Genomic DNA, 19,021 nt, shown 5'->3' on the forward strand with positions numbered 1-19,021 from the left:
CCGTTAAGCATCTGAGACACGCTGGGAAAGCAGAGTAGAAAGTGCAAAAACGTTGAGAGATCAATCTGAGGAAGTTTTACGAAGCACTGGTTGCTATTTCAGAAGAAGCCAGAGATCCAGAAGCTAAAAGTGAAGCACAGCCATTGGCTTCTGAAATATCCAGCTTCAAGTTTCTAACATCTGTCGTAATCTGGTATAACATTTTTATGTAAGCAAAATAATGCAGAGTCCAATGATGCAACTTGATTCAACACTTACCTTACTAAAGAATACACAAGACTTTTTAGTGAAATACAGAGAAAATTGATTCAGAGAAGCACAGGTTACAGCAAGAGAGCTTGCACCGGCACTCGGTGTAGAACTAAAATTTCCATGTCTGAATGTGACACGAGTTTTAAGGAAAAAACAGCAAGCGGAATATGAAGGAGCAGATGAGCTCATAGACAATCCAGAAAAGAAACTTGAGGCTGAATTTTTTTAATGTTGTGATGGATAAAGCAATATCTGCCATTGATTAAAGGTTTAATACCTTACGAGTACACCATGAACAGTTTGGACACACAGGCATACTTTGTCCCTTCCTCAGAGAACTTGCAATCTAATTTGAAACAAGACAAGAGTGACTGTCATAAACAGTAGGAGGGAAGTGTTAGGGTGAGCGGGATTAGCATAACAGTAATGATGATTTCAGAGTAGCAGCCGTGTTAGTCTGTATTCGCAAAAAGAAAAGGAGTACTTGTGGCACCTTAGAGACTAACAAATTTATTTGAGCATAAGCTTTCGTGAGCTACTCACGAAAGCTTATGCTCAAATAAATTTGTTAGTCTTTAAGGTGCCACAAGTACCCTTTTCTTTTTAGTAATGATAATATAATAAGATCAGAAGGTAAATCAGGTTAGATCTGTGCACAGCTTGGTTACTCTAAATTGGTTGAAAGGATTTTAAAAATATTTTTCTTTTATAAATATACAAATAACATCAGTTGTCTCCAACTGTTGTTTAGCCTAGCAATCAACAATTGGTGGATTTTCCTCATAGGCATTGTATCATAAGTGGCTCTCGAGGAGGGATTTGAAACTTGATAAACTCTGAGTTGTAGATAAAAGTTTATTAGCAGTTCTGTGGCAATATTTTTTATAAACTTCCAACTGGAGGGAAGAAATGAAAATATTGACAGATTCTGAATTTAAAGGATAAAGTTACTTTAGTTCACATAATAAAACTTTTATCCCTTCCTGTTTCCTTTCCCTTTCTCCTATTGCTTTTCATTGTAATTGCTATGAAGGAATTTACTTACTCCTTGTCTTTGTTTGTTGTACTTCTTGCTGCAATATGAGCAAGATTCAATCAAATGTTTTGATCTTTGAAAGAGGTTGACCTAAGCAGTGCAGGACATGGATGATCTCAGCTCTGGATGGAATCCAGTCCTTCTAGCCAATTGTTGTTGACTGTGACATTTGGAGTACCCTGCTCCTCAGAATGTATTTCAGGCAGTGTAAGATGAGATCATATCAGCTGCTTGCATCCACCAGAAAATGTCTGTTCAATTAAATAAATCAGTTCAGATTTATAGGAAATCTATTTACAGTTGTGGCAGAAACAAGGAGATTGCTTTTGTGATGGTATATTACTAAAACAGTGACTGCAGGGTGGCTATTTAACACATTTGCAATGTATGATTCAAGTATATGGTGTCAAAAGAGCTAAATGGCTGACATTTTAAGGCGTATATAAAACCAGAATAAAAATGCTTTTTGAGTTTCACAATGTGTAGCATAGAGATTTCCCCCCATTCGTTGTCTTTGTAGTCAGAACGTGCAATTGTGATGTCAGCTTGTGGTAATCATTGAAATTGAGATCCATTTTTTTCCTTCAGTTAGGATTTGGGAAAAAAAAAAACTTGATGAACAAGGCCTTGATTCAGCAAAGCACTTAAGCCCATACTTAACTTCCACCGTTTAAGTACTCCCATTGAATGGGATACTCGTGCAATGAAAGTTAAGCATTTTACCCTAGTGCAGAGCCTAAAACATATAATCAATATTTCAACCATAATTACACAACTGAATGCCCATCACTCAAATTATGGAAATGAAATAGAGGGTTTTTTTAATATAAAATAGATTTAGTGCAAGCAGACATGGATTGTTCTATATATTGTTTACATGTATGTCCTGTATATATGCAACCTCATCCTCTCTAATCCATCTCTGCTCCCACCCTCCCGATTTACAGGCCATTTTACATTGATACACGAGTCACTTCACTCTCATGATACTGCAGTACAGTTAAGCACGTGCACATGTTTGCTGGATCAGTGCCTAAGATAATAGGCTGCAGCCTGGTTGATTTGAGTCTCTGCATGTTTTCCCGGTAATGCATTTTAATGAATAGCACGAATAGCAGAGTTCTGAAGAAAAAATCGGACATTCACAAAATATCTTTATGAACATTCTTTTGGGTATAATTTTATTGAGTTTATGGTAACTCAAAACCTGGTCCTGTTTGCATTTAAGTTAATGGGAAGTTTTCAATTAACTTCAATGGAAGCTGGATCATACAGCTCTTAAGTAATACATCTCAGGACTATGATGGAGCTCAGAGGGTTTTTAAAACTAAACTTCTGACTTCTGTGAATACAAATCAAAAGTTTGATGCTGCTAATAGTTTTGATCTATCTAAAAGCTCATTTTCTTTAATTCTGCTTAGCATAAAACTTAAATATAGACTAAAACAATAGTGTTTTCCCTTTTTTTGTATGGAATAATAGTGATATGGATTTTTTCCAATATACAATAAAACGGCAAGTTGTGAATTTGTATCTTATTTTTCTATATTGGATATATTGTATAAGGCTATTAATATTCAATCTTAACTCTGAAAAATATTTTTTTTTGTAATTTGCCTGTTTCATATGACCTACTTTTATTTGTTTATTTTTTGAGAAATTTCTGTAATGTTTAGTGTAGGTCTACTACCAGCTAGTGGAGACAGAAACTACTGTATATTCTTCCTTAGTGACTTTTTTCAGCCTTTGTTATGCCTGATTAGGAGGGAGGAGTTGGAGGAGTCAGTGAGCAAAGAAAAAGGCATTAACGTGTGGAGTCCCTTTTTTGCAAACGATCAGCAACTCTCCGGGTCATAAACCTGATTGGACTGGTAATTTACCTTTAAAACAATTGGTGCAATGATTGACTAAGGTGGCTCTTTATTGAACCTGGTATATTTGTAGAGTGCCTAGTTGAGTTGTATTTTTGTACAGTGTCTGTTGAGACCTCTAGCTGCTGCTACTACTAATAAAGAGCTGTCTTCAGTCTTACAGAATTCATTGTAGGCTGTGAGATTGCACTCTAGGAGTTTAATCACAATGTGACATGGGATTTTGTTTAACTGAGGATCATTAGCAATACTGCTCAGTCAAGACCTACATTTTTACATCTAGATTTCAAACCTACCGAAACAAGGGTTTATAATGAACATGATAACCCAACTTCAACTCTGTTGATGTTAAAAGAAAAGGAGGACTTGTGGCACCTTAGAGACTAACAAATTTATTTGAGCATAAGCTTTTGTGAGCTACAGCTCACTTCATCGGATGCATTCAGTGGAAAATACAGTGGGGAGATTTATATACATAAGAGAACATGAAACAATGGGTGTTACCATACACACTGTAACAAGAGTGATCAGGTAAGGTAGCTATTACCAGCAGGAGAGTGGTAGGGTGGGGAGGGGGAGAGAAATCTTTTGTAGTGATAATCAAGGTGGGCCATTTCTAGCAGTTGACAAGAACGTCTGAGGAACAGTGTGGGAGTGGGGGAAATAGTTTTACTTTGTGTAATGACCAATCTACTTCCAGTCTCTATTCAAGCCTTAGTTAATTGTATCCAGTTTGCAAATTAATTCCAATTCAGCAGTTTCTCGTCGGAGTCTGTTTTTGAAGTGTTTTTGTTGAAGAATTGCAACTTTTAGGTCTATAATCGAGTGACCAAAGAGATTGAAGCGTTCTCCAACTGGTTTTTGAATGTTCTAATTCTTGATATCTGATTTGTGTCCATTTATTCTTTTACATAGAGACTGTCCAGTTTGACCAATGTATATGGCAGAGGGGCATTGCTGGCACATGATGGCATATATCACATTGGTAGATGCGCAGGTGAACAAGCGTCTGATAGTGTGGCTGATGTGATTAGGCCCTATGATGGTGTCCCCTGAATAGATATGTGCACACAGTTGGCAACGGGCTTTGTTGCAAGGATAGGTTCCTGGGTTAGTGGTTCTGTTGTGTGGTGTGTGGTTGCTGGTGAGTATTTGCTTCAGGGCGGCTGTCTGTAAGCAAGGACTGGCCTGTGAGAGTGATGGGGGGGGGGTGTCGTCCTTCAGGATAGGTTGTAAATCCTTGATGATGCGTTGGAGAGGTTTTAGTTGGGGGCTGAAGTTGATGGCTAGTGACGTTCTGTTGTTTTCTCTGTTGGGCCTGTCCTGTAGTAGGTGACTTCTGGATACTCTTCTGGCTCTGTCAATCTGTTTCTTCACTTCAGCAGGTGGGTATTGTAGTTGTAAGAACGCTTGATAGAGATCTTGTAGGTGTTTGTCTCTGTCTGAGGGGCTGGAGCAAATGTGGTTGTATCGTAGAGCTTGGCTGTAGACGATGGATTGTGTGGTGTGGTCTGGATGAAAGCTGGAGGCATGTAGGTAGGAATAGCTGTCAGTAGGTTTCTGGTATAGGGTGGTGATTATGTGACCATCACTTATTAGCACCATAGTGTCCAGGAAGTGGATCTCTTGTGTGGACTGGTCCAGGCTGAGGTTGATGGTGGGATGGAAATTGTTGAAATCATGGTGGAATTCCTCAAGGGCTTCTTTTCCATGAGTCCAGATGATGATGTCATCAGTGTAGTGCAAGTAGAGTAGGGGCATTAGGGGACGAGAGCTGAGGAAGCATTGTTCTAAGTCAGCCCTAAAAATGTTGGCATACTGTAGGGCCATGTGGGTACTCATAGCAGTGCTGCTGATTTGAAGGTATACATTGTCCCCAAATGTGAAATAGTTGTGGATGAGGACAAAGTTACAAAGTTCAGCCACCAGGTTTGCCATGACATTATCGGGAATACTGTTCCTGACGGCTTGTAGTCCATCTTTCTGTGGAATGTTGGTGTAGAGGGCTTCTACATCCATAGTGGCCAGGATGGTGTTTTCTGGAAGATCACTGATGGATTGTAGTTTCCTCAGGAAGTCAGTGGTGTCTCGAAGATAGCTGGGAATGCTGGCAGCGTAGGGCCTGAGGAGGAAGTCTACATAGCCAGACAATCCTGCTGTCAGGGTGCCAATGCCTGAGATGATGGGGCATCCAGGATTTCCAGGTTTATGGATTTTGGGTAGCAGATAGAATACCCCAGGTCGGGGTTCCAGGGGTGTGTGTGTGTGCGGATTTGTTCTTGTGCTTTTTCAGGGAGTTTCTTGAGCAAATGGTGTAGTTTCTTTTGGTAACCCTCAGTGGGATCAAAGGGTAATGGCTTGTAGAAAGTGGTGTTGGAGAGCTGCCGAGCAGCCTCTTGTTCATATTCTGACCTATTCATGATGATGACAGCACCTCCTTTGTCAGCCTTTTTGATTATGGTGTCAGAATTGTTTCTGAGGCTGTGGATGGCATTGTGTTCTGCATGGCTGAGGTTATGGGGCAAGTGATGCTGCTTTTCCACAATTTCAGCCCGTGCATGTTGGCGGAAGCACTCTACGTAGAAGTCCAGTCTGTTGTTTCGACCTTCAGGAGGAGTCCACCCAGAATCCTCCTTTTTGTAGTCTTGGTAGGAAGGTCTCTGTGGGTTAGTATGTTGTTCAGAGGCGTGTTGGAAATATTCCTTGAGTCGGAGACGTCGAAAATAGGATTCTAGGTCACCACAGAACTGTATCATGTCCGTGGGGGTGGAGGGGCAGGAGAGGCCCCGAGATAGGACAGATTCTTCTGCTGGGCTAAGAGTATACTTGGATAGATTAACAATATTGCTGGGTGGGTTAAGGGAACCACTGTTGTGGCCCCTTTTGGCATGTAGTAGTTTAGATAGTTCAGTGTCCTTTTTCTTTTGTAGAGAAGCAAAGTGTGTGTTGTAAATGGCTTGTCTAGTTTTAGTAAAGTCCAGCCACAAGGAAGTTTGTGTGGAAGGTTGTTTTTATTTATGAGAGTATCCAGTTTTGAGAGCTCATTCTTTATCTTTCCCTGTTTGCTGTAGAGGATGTTGATCAGGTGGCTCCTAGAGCAAACAGGGAAAGATTCAAATTGCGTCCACACTAACCTTAATTCGAAACGGCAATGTTGATTTCAGCGCTAATCCCCTCGTTCGCCTTTATGTCGAAAAAAATGGCTTAGTTGTGTGGACAGATGCAGGGTTAATTCTATTTAACGCTGCTAAATCCAACATAAACTCGTAAGCTGACACTAGCTGCCCTTTGTGTGAGATGCACTGCAGTGCTTTTATTCATAATTTCCCCCTTAAATAAACTCTGTCATGGAGGAATTATATTCTTCTGTGAAAATGATTTCTGTAATTTAAATTGACTCTTTGAAGGGCATTTGTCACCTACTTCTCCATCGTTAAAAAATGCATACACCTGATTGTTTTCTTTGATCTATTTTCTTTGTGAACCTTGTGTAAAGACATCCAGTGCAGAGGGTATCATTGTACTCAGCTCAAGTCTCTCAGGAGTGAGTGTGGAAAAGAACGATAAAGGGAGAAGTGAAAAGCTAAAATGATCTTGGAAGCTATGGCGACTAACTTCAATCAAAGATCTGTAAACACAGCCCACACATGTTTGTAAGGAAATGAATACTTCCTGTCATTACATTCACTGGGAGGTCACCGAATAAATCCAGGTAAACGAGAAATGCTAAGCTGCTTAGGCTGCAAGTAGACCTCATAGACTCAGGGAGACTAATGGGAACTCAAACTTTAAAGCTGTCTGTTGGGCTGGACTAGCCAATGATATTGTTGAAACATTACATCTGTTGTTTCTTACTTCCCACTTTTCTGGCAATAGCCTGTCTTCATTCTTTCCACTGTAGGCAGCTGCAGGAGCTCAATAGAGCTCAATTCCATCTTCAGATACACAAAATTAAGCAAAGAATAAAGAAATTAAAGATGTAGTGTGTTACGTATTTGATTACATTGATTTCTAGAGGATAGTATATAGGAGCTGAACTATTTTAACTGCACAGAGGCAGACAAATGTGTTGAGATACTCATCTGTCATGTGTTTTGAAATATGGCCATCAAAAACAAACTCCAAGATGAAGAGACAGGCCTCTCAATAGTGGATAGACATGAGAAGAATTAGAAAAGCACTATTCTTGCATTGCTGTCTTTGGTCAGGAAACTAAGGTTTCTATAGATAAAAAAATTTCATTTTGCACACACTCCTGCCTCTTACCCAGAGTGGGGGCACGGGTTACTCAGAGTGTTGTGTGAACCTCAAATATTAATTATAATACTCATTCAAAGTGACCCTCCATATCTCAGATACAAATGTGCAGTTTGAATAGCTAAAGAAAAATATGAATTCTTACATAGTTTCTTCAAGGTGTTGTGCCCTATTCCTCAGTGAGCCACCAGAGCTCTCTCTTTCCTGGCATCTCTGATCCCCAATATCCCTTCTACTTTTAACTCATTTGGTTGTAGATTGCTCTCTAAGGCCTTGTCTACACTACACATTTTATCAACAAAAGTGAGCTTTTGCTGACAAAACAGCGGAGGTGTACACACTGAAATACTCCTCCTGCTGATGTAACTCCCCTGCTATGGTGACAGAATAAAACCACCTTGACAAGCGGCATAGAGCTTTTTGTGATGTAGTTAGAGTGACACAGCATCAGTGTAGACACCTTACTGGGTCATGTTGCCCTAATAGGCCTCCAGGAGGTGTCCTACAATGCCCATCATGACCGTTCTGGTCACCAGTTTGAACTCTGTTGCCCTGAAGGTACACAGGTATGCACGCCTCCCTCGTTTAAAGGCCTGAGAGTTTTTGAAATTCCTCTTCATGTCTGCTTGGCATGCACAGTTCACACAGCATCTTCCCAGCTGACCGTGGCAGCATTACGCAGCTAGCACTCTCAGCATGGAGCACACCGGAGCTGTTTGATCTGTTGAGTATATGGGGAGAGGAGGCTGTGCAATCGCAGCTTTGCACCAGCCGTAGGAATTTTTATACCTACTGGCTGATTCCTAGTGGTATGCAGGAGAAAGAGGCACGAAAGGGACATGCAGCAGCATTGTGCTAAATTTAAGGAGCTGAGGCAGGCGTACCAGAAGGCAAGAGAGGCCAACCATCACTATGGTGCGGCGCGAAGACATTGCTTCTCTAAGGAGCTGCACGCCATCCTTGGCTGCAACCCCACCTCCCCCGCCAAGAGTCCTGTGGATACTTCAGGGGGACTGGAGGCAGCGGCCAGAGGACTCAGCCCCAATGAGGAAGTGGTGAACGAGGAGGTGGAGCTGGAGGATGATGTGTTGCCACTCATCCGGTGGCGCGGTGAGTCAGGACCTCTTTTCCACTCCAGAAGGGTCTAGCTGGCCACAGCACTCCAGCTCTGGCACGCAGGATGCATGAGAGGGGCGCACCAGTAAGTGCTCATTTTCCTTTGACACAGCATGGGGAGAGGAGATGGAGCTCTTATGTACTTTGTTATATGATAGAGGAAGAATAAGGGACAGAAATTAACAACAGAGCCTGTCCATCTATGCAGTGGCGCCACGGCGGAAAAGGTTATTAATATACATAGGGATGTCTCTGGAATTCTCCATAGTGATCTCTAGGAAACTTCCTGTAGGTATTCTGTAATCATCTGCCTAAGATTCCTTGGCAGAGTTGCCTTGTTTCTCCCTCACTGTAGGAAACTTTGCCACGCCACCCAGCAATTTATTTATGCAGAGTGGCACACAGGCAAGTGGCATATGGAGCCGGACTGCAGCCACAATGATGCAGAAGATGCACTCTTGCATCCTGGATTACCCTTAGAAGTGAGATATCGGGTTCAATTACCCTAGCCTGTGGAAAAGGGCACCAATACTCAGAATAGGCTCCCTAGCTGCTTATAGTAACCTCCTTCGCAAACCACTCTTTGTTCCTTTTTGCCCTTTCCCCCTTGCTCACCCTTTTCTCCCCGTAAACTCACCATAATAGGGACTCGTGGTGACCTGTGTGTTAGCAAAGGGACCGTGAGAAAGAGGTACCCTAACCACAAAAATGCTACTCGTTTTTATGTCCCTTGTTTGTCCAAAAGTTTGTGTTTTATCCCATCATTTAACTTGAGTCTTTTGAAATAAAATGAGTCTTTATGTGTGACATAATTCTATTGCTCAGTGCTAACATTAAGAAACAGTAGCTTTAGGTAGGAATATTTGCTCCTTGCTACTAATGCTCAAGAAGCAAACACTACAGGATTAATTCATGGCAGCAAATAAACATTGCCTGGCCAAATGCATCACATACAGACATGTTACTGGGAATCATTGTCAGAATGCTCCTTCAAAGCCTCCCTGATTCGAATAGCCTCCTTTTGTGTCCCTCTAGCAGCCAGCCAATCAGCCTGAGTGGCCTACCCCGGAGAACTTTTCCCCCTTTGATTCACAAATATAATGAAGAGTACAGCAGGCCACAATGACCATCAGAATATTTTCCTCATTGAGGTCTAACTGGCCAAAAAGACAGCACCAGCGACCTTTTAATGGGCCAAAGGCACATTCAGTAGTCATTCGGCACATGCTCAGCCTGTTGTTAAAGCGCTTTTTGTTGCTGTGTAGATTCCCAGTGTAAGGCTTCATGAGCCACAGGAGCAAAGGGAATCTTCTGGTCTGGAAAGTCCCAGTGTGCAGCTTTCTGTACAGTACAGTGTTCCAAAGGATGCATGCATCATGCACCTTCCCTGACCACCCTGCATTGATGTCAGTGAAATGGCCCCAGTAATCCACCAGTGCCTGCAATAACATGGAGAAGTAGCCCTTTTGATTGATGTACTCCATTGCAAGATGGTCAGGAGCCACAATTGGGATATGCGTGCCATCTATCACCCTGCCGCAGTTAGGAAATCCCATTGCCTCAAAGCCATCAAGTGTTTCCTGCACATTACCAAGAGTCACAGTCCTTTGTAGCAGGAGGCTATTAATGGCCCTGCACACTTACATCACCGCAGTCCCCACGGTGGACTTTCCAACTCCAAACTGATTCACACAGCACGGTAGCAGTCCGGAGTTGCCAGCTTCCACGCAGCAATCATCACTCGTTTTTTTTAAGCTCCACACACAATTTCAGTAAGGTAGTTCTGCAACCACTGCTTGTCATGCCATACATGCATCACGATGTAATCCCACCACTCAAGTCGACTTAACTCTGTATTGTTAACCTTTTCTAACTCTATTAAAAAGGAAGGAAACAATGGCCGGCCCTCCAAATGAGCACATTGGTAGCTCTATTAAATTCAATGATACTGCTTGTATGTTTAAGTACTTCTCTGTACTGGGGCCTAAGGAATCAGATTAGTTGATAAAACTAACACAGAGATATTCTGTGCAAAAAGTAAAAATGTAGTCCTGTTTCAAACAGAACTAGATTAACGTTCACTAGATAATTTTTAGTGCACACCAGCAGGGTCCACACTGGCAGGTTAGTAACATGCTGGTGCGAACCAGAATTTACACCTCCACTGGTGAAGACTAACACACCATGTAGACAGTTCCTAAAACTCTCTAATTCAATATTTTTACAGGGTATGTCTGTTTTAGTTTTATCAACTATTCTGTTGATAGACAAGCCCATGTAGACAAACCCTTAATGTCCCAGGCAGCTATGTGAACAAATGTCCTTAATACTTAGCAATTTTGTAGCTCTTTTGATCTTCAAAATCATATATATAGATTAACTAATTGATCCTCACAACATCTCTGAGGTAGGTAATTATTATAATCCTTATTTTACTGATTATAGAAAGATGAGGCACTGTGATAGACTTGTCCACAGCACATATGATCCAGTGTCAAGAATTCATGGCTCCGAGTCCTGTGCTCAGACCATGTAACCACAAATCTGCTTACCATATGGTGGCCTGTGATTACTGCAAGGGTCAGTTTGAAAGAGTGGATGGATACAAGAAAATGAGGGGTTACTTATATTGTAACAATTTGGATCTGTCCTTTTAAGAAGAATAGATTATAAAGCCAGGAATGATCATCGTGATCATCTGGTCTGACCTTCTGTGTCATTGGACTTCTGTGAATTAATTCTTGTTTGAACTGGAACATTTCTTTAAAACATCCAATCTTGATTTAAAATTTTCCAGTGATGAAGATTCCACCACAGCCTGTGGTCAGTTGTTCTGATGCTTAATTACTATTACCGTTAAAATTTTGTGCCTTATTTTGAGCTTCAGCCTCCCACCATTAGATCGTGTTGTACCTTTCTCTACTAGATTCAAGAGCCAATTGTTAAATATCTGTTCCCCATCTAGGCACTTACAGACTGTAATCAAGTCACCTCTTCACCTTCTCAGTTAAGCTTAATAGATGGAGCTCCATGAGACTTTCATTATAAGGCATGTTTTCCAATCCTTTGGCCATTCCTGTAGTTCTTCTCTGAACCCTCTCTAATTTGTCAACATCCTCTTGAATTATAGACATCAGAACTGGACACACTGTTCCAGCAGTGGTTGTGCTAGTGCCAAATACAGAGATAATATAACCTCCCTATTCCTACTTACGATTCCTCTGTTTATACCTCCAAGGATCACATTAGCCCTTTTGGCCATAGCATTGCACTGGGAGCTCATGCTCAGCTAATTATCCTCCATGAATCTCCAAGTCCTTTCCAGAGTCACTGCTTCCTTGTCAGTGTAACCTATGTTGTTTGCTCCCAGATGTATACATTTACATTTGGCCATATTGAAATGCATATTGTTTGCTAGCGGCCAGCTTACTGAATGATCCACATCACTCTGTATCAGTGACCTGTCCTTTTCATTATTTACCACTCTCCCAATCTTTGTGTTTTCTACAAAGTTAATCAGTAATGATTTTGTTTTCTTTCGGTCACTGATAAAAATGTTAAATGGTGCAGGGCTAAGAACCAGTCCCTGCAGGACTCCAATAGAAACACTACATTCCCGATTTAAAACTGCATGAGACCTGTCAGTTAGCCACTTTCTAATCTATTTAATGTATGTCATGTTAATTTTGTATCACTCTAGTTTCTTAATCAGAAGTCTAAGTATATTATATTAACACTATTACTTTCATCAACCAAATTTGTAATCTCATTTAAAAAAAATCAAGTTATTTGACAGAATCTATTTTCATTAAACCTCTGTTGTTTGGCATTAATTATATTATCTTCCTTTAGTTCTTTATTAATCAAGTTCTGTATCAGCTGTTTTATTATTTTGCCTGGGGTCAGTGTCAGGTCGATAGGCCTATAATTACCCAGGTCATCCTGTTTACCTTTTTAAAATACTGGCACAACATTAGCTTTCTTCCAGTCTTCTGGAACTTCCCCAGTGTTCCAAGACTTATTGAGAAACAACATTAACAGCCCAGATAACATCTTGGCCAGCTCTTTTAAAATTTTTGGATGCAAGTTACCTGGATCTGCTGATTTAAAAATATCTAGCTTTAGTAGCTTCTGTTTAACATTCTCATTAGTTACTGTTGGGATTTAAAGTATTTCATTATCATTATATTGTATGACCTTATCACCTATTTTTTCCCAAATGCAGAACAGAAAATATTTATTGAACACTTCTGTCTTGTCTGCATTACTGTTGACAGTTCTACCATTTGCATCTGGTAATAGACCAGTCCCATTGTTAGGATTCTTTTTCTTCATAATACCCTTAAGAAATCCTCCTTATTGTTCATAACTCTGTTGGGCATAGATTTCTCTGTGTCCCTTTGCTTCCCTTACCAATTTTCTACAGGTATTAGCTTATGATTTAGGTTCATTACAATCAACTTCTCCTTTCTTCCATTTGTTATGTATGTATATATTTATTTTTATACTTCATTTCACTTCATCTATAAGACAGACTGCTTTTGTGCCAGTGAATGTTTTTAAGAGCATCTTTCCTCCAGTAACATTTATTCATTTTTCAGTGTTAATTTTCAAAAATGCTTCTGATGTCATGCATGAGTTCCCTAGTGCTCTGCTGATAAATGACACATCAAGATTTTTTAGTTCCATCCTGAACAACTTTCTGGAAGAGGAAAATTCCTAAAGAGTGAAGTGACACTCTTGGGTGTTTTTGTATGTTATAAAAGGTAACCTGTAAAAATACCTCTGGAATTTATAATGAGCATCATTTAAAAATTAACATGTTACTTCCCTGAGAAATTAAATTTACAGTGTTATTTCTCATTCTATGTATAGAAAATACCACACATACACTCAAGTAAAATCAAATACCGCTATTTGGCAATTATTTTTACCAACCAGGCACGTATTTTTTTTTATTTTATATATCATTTTATGCATATTACGAATACAAGAATGGTCTTGTCCCAATCTGAGCTGTGTGCATTCTAATACACATTTGATTGCAAGCACAGTGTGGTTCTGGTCCATGAGCAGGGCTCCTAGAAGCTACTGCAATAGGAATAGGAAATACTAACTACCTTTGGAAGGAGATATGTTGGCTTATTTACATCTCTGGTGGTGATCACTGCGGTGTATGTAGAAAACAGGAGAGAGAATGCGTACAATAAATACTAAAATATCAGAGTATCAGACCAGAGTCTTCAGCTCAGTGTATCTTAGTTCTGAGTTGCATTTTTCCTGAATCAAATCTAGATTTAAAAATCTCTGTTCAATGCTTTGTTAGTTTCACAGACTTAAAGTTGTTTTTGTTTGGAGTATCAACTGTTCCTAGACCTCTCTTTGTCCTCTTATCTTTGTCTAGCTGGTACAATGTTGCAATTGTACTTTTCCTAGATTTTTAAATCTATCTCTTAGAGAAGTAGTACATGAAGACAAAATATTTTCATAAAGATTCTTTTGAGAGTAAAAATTAATTCACTTGAAAATTAAAGTGCACTTAAAATAGTTTCTAAAGATTTGAAATCTTTATTAAACTAGGGAAATCCTTCTCTGCAGATAATTTTTATATGTTTAATGGAAAAGTTGATGGTGAGAAGAACAAAAGGAAATTCAATATGTGGGAGCTTGAAAACATCAACTGGAATCCAACTAGTTTTCCAGATCAAGTTAAGCATATTTCTTCCTGGAGACTGGATACAGTTCAGGTCACTTCCTGAGGCTGTCAAACTCATTATAAAAATGGCAGTAAAAGGTTCTTTGGTGCACATATGCCAAGACAGCGTTTTATTTTAATGTAAACATTTACTAAGTCTGCTTCCGTAGCATTCCCACAAGTCCACCCTCTGATGACTGGTTATCAGGTTGCTTTCTGTGCGTTACTGCATTTTAATGATGACAGTTTCATCAGACTGCTTTAGGCACTCTACCCTCAGGGGTATTTGTAGTGTGACTTATAAATGTATTACTTGTGCAGTGAGATGGAGCACTTCAGTAGTCTATAAACAATATATGTAAGTGAATGCAAAAGATGATAGATCAGATGCCATGACCCGTGCTTTATGGTGGATAGAGTGTTTGGTAGCAGGAGGGAAATGAAAACATTGTTTCTAGTAATAACAAGTTGGTATGTGACCTTCCTTTTTATGAAAAGGAATCAATAATAAATATCACTAACTTAAAATGAGAAATCTGTACTGCCATGATTATATGTTATTAACTTATGCTAACCTCTTAAATTGTAAATTTATCAACAAAGGTATTCAGAATTTTCCTTGCACTCAGATCTGGAAACAAGTGTGTAATGGAATCTATGATTTAAAAAAGAAAAAAAAAGCAGTATAGACACCTTCCTAATTAGTGTTTCCACAAATGTAGGAAGTCCCGGGGAAGAAGAGAGCGCAGCAAAGCTTGCAGAATATAGAGTAACAGAAGAGGTGTAACAAAGTGGTTTGGAATGGATTTGCTACAGCTGTAACTTTTTAATATTATGGTTGAAATGTTTTCCTTATTTTCTAACACCTTTTTCTAAATTCATTTAATGACCAGCTCTGCTATGACTTGCACAGGGTGTAACTCAGGCTAGAATTTGATCCATAGTCTCCTTGCATACAGATTTTTCTTACTTTTCTCCAGAGGCTTTTGCCTTCTTTCAAGAGCATCCATTGTCAGCAGTTTTGTGAAATGTCAGTAGCTTAAGGCTCACTAATACTGAGAATATCACATCCATTAAATATAGTCCAACTGGAATGTAAAAAATATAATAAAGATAAAATTTAACATGAAATATTAAAATGTTGTTAATCCCTGCTAATACAAGTAAGCAGGAAGACAATGCCTCAGCTCTAGCATAGTTACTGTGTTGGTAATCTTAGTACTCTATGAATGAATGCATAACTCCTTTTCACTTACTAGAGTGTATGACTACAAGCTGGGGAATGTGAGATGATTAATCCTTGAGTTCTAGTGCCTTTTCTAGATTGGTGTGAATAATAATAATTCAATAGTCTGGATAGAATGAATCCCCAGGAACTTTCTCAGTAGTCCAAATGAGCAGGTCAGTCTTTTCCTCTCACTTTTTCTTTTCTCTGTTGGGGCTGGAGAACCAAAGGGATGCAATATAATCCAACAAGGCATTTTGGGAAAAGAATGAAGGCTGTGAGGAGAAACAAGTATCAAACATATGGGACCAGATATAGTGGTGCCAGCATGATGGGAGGAAGGACCCAGTTTGTAGCGCTGCTACCGGATGTACACGTGCAGCTGAGTCCATGCAAGTTCCTCTGCCCACTGTCCTAGCCCCACCCCTTCCCCAAGGCCCCACCCCAGCTCACTACATTCCCCCTCCCCTGGTGGCTCGTTCTCTCCCACCCTCCTTTCACTGGGCTAGGGCAGGGAGTTGGGGTGCAGGAGGGGGTGAGGGCTCCATCTGGGGGTGGTGGGGCTGGGGATGAGAGGTTTGGGGTACGGGAGGGGGCTCCAGGCTGGGGGGTGGGGCTGAGGGATTTGGAGTGCGGGAGGGGGCTGCGGGTTGAGGCAGGGGGTTGGGGTGCAGGAGATGAGACTCTGGGGTGGGGCCGGGGATGAGGGGTTCAGGTGTGGGAAGGGGCTCTGTGCTGGGGTGGGGTTTGGGGTGTAGGAGGGATGAGAGCTCTGTGCTGGGTGTGTGCGCTCTGGGGGGGGGTCTGGGATGAGGAGTTTGGGGTGCATGAGGGTGCTCTGGGTTTGTGGGGAGCTCAGGGCTGGGGCAGGGGTTGGGTCGTGGGCTTACCTCGGGCAACTCCCGGTCAGTGGCGCAGCGGGGGGACTAAGGCAAGCTGCCTGCCTGCCTGTCCTGGCACTGTGCTGCACGTGCCCCGGCAGCAGCCAAGTCCAGGTCCTAGGTGGGGGCGCCAGGAGTCTCCATGCACCACTGTCACCTGCAGGCACCACCTCCCCCAGCTCCCATTGGCCGGGAACCAGCCAATGGGAGTGTGGAGCCAGTGCATAGGGTGGGAGCAGCACGCGGAACCCCATGGCCCCCTGCCTAGGAGCCGGACCTACTGGCCACTTCTGGGGCGCGGTGCCAGGACAGGTAGGGACTAGCCTGCCTTAGCACCTCAGCACCGCCAACCAGACTTTTAATGGCCCGGTTGATGGTGTTGACTGGAGCCACCAGGGTCCCTTTTCAAACAGGTGTTCCGGTCAAAAAATGGACACCTGGTTCACCTTACCAGATAGGTGTACGTGAGAGGGACTAAAAATGGATCTAAAGCGCAGCTCGCATGTAATGTTGACAGCTATACAATATATTCCAATTGGCTTTGTTGCATAAATTAGTTTCCTTGTGAATAGAATATTTAATCTACTTCTTTTTTTGTTGGACGGTTTTTTAAAAATTGAATCCAGACACACCATTTCTGGTTTCCTTGTGGTGTACGTTGATGTACAAAGCTGATTCTTTTGAATGTCTTTCCATTTCAGAAGGATACAGTAAAATATGAAAGGGCTGTAGAGTCCCTTTTGTGCCGAGACTTCCACTGAGACTTTTAAAAATACAATAATCTGGATGTGATGAACTGCTAGTTTCTGTTCTAATATTTGATGTTGATTGTATTAAACATGTTATAGGCCCATATCCTACAAGCACTTATGCACATAACTTTATATATATAAGTAGTGCTGCTGAAATCAGTGGGACTCCCTGAGTGGGTAAAGTTAAGCATCTGGATAAGTGCAGAACTGGGTTATAGCCAACACAGTCTTTGCAGTGATGCATCAATTTGCTGTATGTTGTTCAAGATTTTCCATTTTATTATGTCTTGACCTGCACCTGCTAATTTAATAAACCTGATAAAATATTTTGAACAAATGGAAAAGTTACACTAAAAGCAAGTTCTTTTTAAAGCGACCTTTTTTGAAAAGTTTTAGTTTTAAAATCAATATTTTCAGCAATTCCAACTTAACTTTTTATATTAATACACAAAGCAACTCAAAAATTGCTGGTCTCTTACTGTTATGGACAACACTAGAAACCATACTTTTAATTTGAGTGAGTGATCCAATTTATATATGGAACAGTTGCAGTATTACTGCTCTTATCTTGCTTAGAATTGTTCAGTGTACTGACTAGAAGGGACTAAGCCTTCCAACCTGCTCCAAGTGACAGTTCCGAAGGAGCAGCTGATGAGCACAGGACTCATTCTTATTGCTTCTTCATTTAGGCCTTTTTCTCACAGTTTAATAACTGAATTTAATCAAGAGTCATTTGCTTCAGATATAATCCATCTGTTCTTTTAACTGCCTAGCTGTGGATATGTAAAATCCCCCTTCTTTATGTTGCTCCCTGCAATAACGGGTTTAATTGTTACAGGCTCCTAGGAAGGAATTAGATTAGCAGATGTTAAAAGGGGGCATTTTCAGCAAGCCCTTGGTTGTGAAGTGGTAAATTGAGAGGACTTGTGTATGAGCTTGCTGAGACCTGATTGATGGGTGCCCTCTGGGAGTGCTAATGCCTTGGAAATTACATCAGTTTTCTTCCCAGTCAGTTAAGGTCAGGTAGGGATGTGTATATGAACAGCAGCCAGAGTGCAATCTTTCTCCCTGCAGCTGGAAGATTACTAGCCATAGCAAATTAGAGCACACTCTGGTAGCTCCACCCTGGTTATAAGGTTCTGTTTTATAGCAATCCTACTGAATGAAATTAGAATATCAGGGTTGGAAAGGACCTCAGGAGGTCATCTAGTCCAACCCCCTGCTCAAAGCAGGACCAATCCCCAATTAAATCATCCCAGCCAGGGCTTTGTCAAGCCTGATGTTAAAAACTTCTAAGGAGGGAGATTCTACCACCTCCCTAGGTAATGCATTCCAGTGTTTCACCACCCTCCTAGTGAAAAAGTTTTTCCTAATATCCAACCTAAACCTCCCCCACTGCAACTTGAGACCATTACTCCTTGTCCTGTCGTCTTCTACCACTGAGAATAGTCTAGAACCATCCTCTCTGGAACCACCTCTCAGGTAGTTGAAAGCAGCTATCAAATCCCCCCTCATTCTTCTCTTCTGCAGACTAAACAATCCCAGTTCCCTCAGCCTCTCCTCATAAGTCATGTGTTCCAGACCCCTGTAACCCTTCTGCCCGTCAGAGTTGGCAGCAACAAGGGCCGGGTTCAATATCTAGGGGTTCCATTCCAATAACACAATGCAAACCGGCTCGAGCCCCCACCCAGTGACCTGGGACAAATATATACCACCCCCGCTGGGCGCCTCCAAGAGGCGATACTTCCCCTCTCGCAAGCACATAGTCTGAGTGTAGCAAAAGTCTTTTAATAACAGAGAAACAATGTGGCATTATGTTGGGGAAACACCACCAACAGGATTCATAACACAACCCATGAGCAAAAAAAACCCACCCCAGGCAAATTGGGGCATGCCCTTTTCCCTTTGGTTCTTGAGTCCAGCAACCCCAAATCAC

The 19,021-nt window shown here is 41.2% G+C and overlaps 1 protein-coding gene across 6 annotated transcripts in view; it reads left to right on the plus strand.

Moving 5' to 3' along the window:
* Positions 1–19,021, plus strand: part of LHFPL2 (LHFPL tetraspan subfamily member 2) — a 195,017-nt gene that overhangs the window by 97,409 nt on the left and 78,587 nt on the right. The gene's annotated exons all lie outside the window — the stretch shown is intronic.

Source organism: Lepidochelys kempii, chromosome 5 (genome assembly GCF_965140265.1).
Source record: "Lepidochelys kempii isolate rLepKem1 chromosome 5, rLepKem1.hap2, whole genome shotgun sequence".
In the NCBI taxonomy this organism is placed as follows: Eukaryota; Metazoa; Chordata; order Testudines; family Cheloniidae; genus Lepidochelys; species Lepidochelys kempii.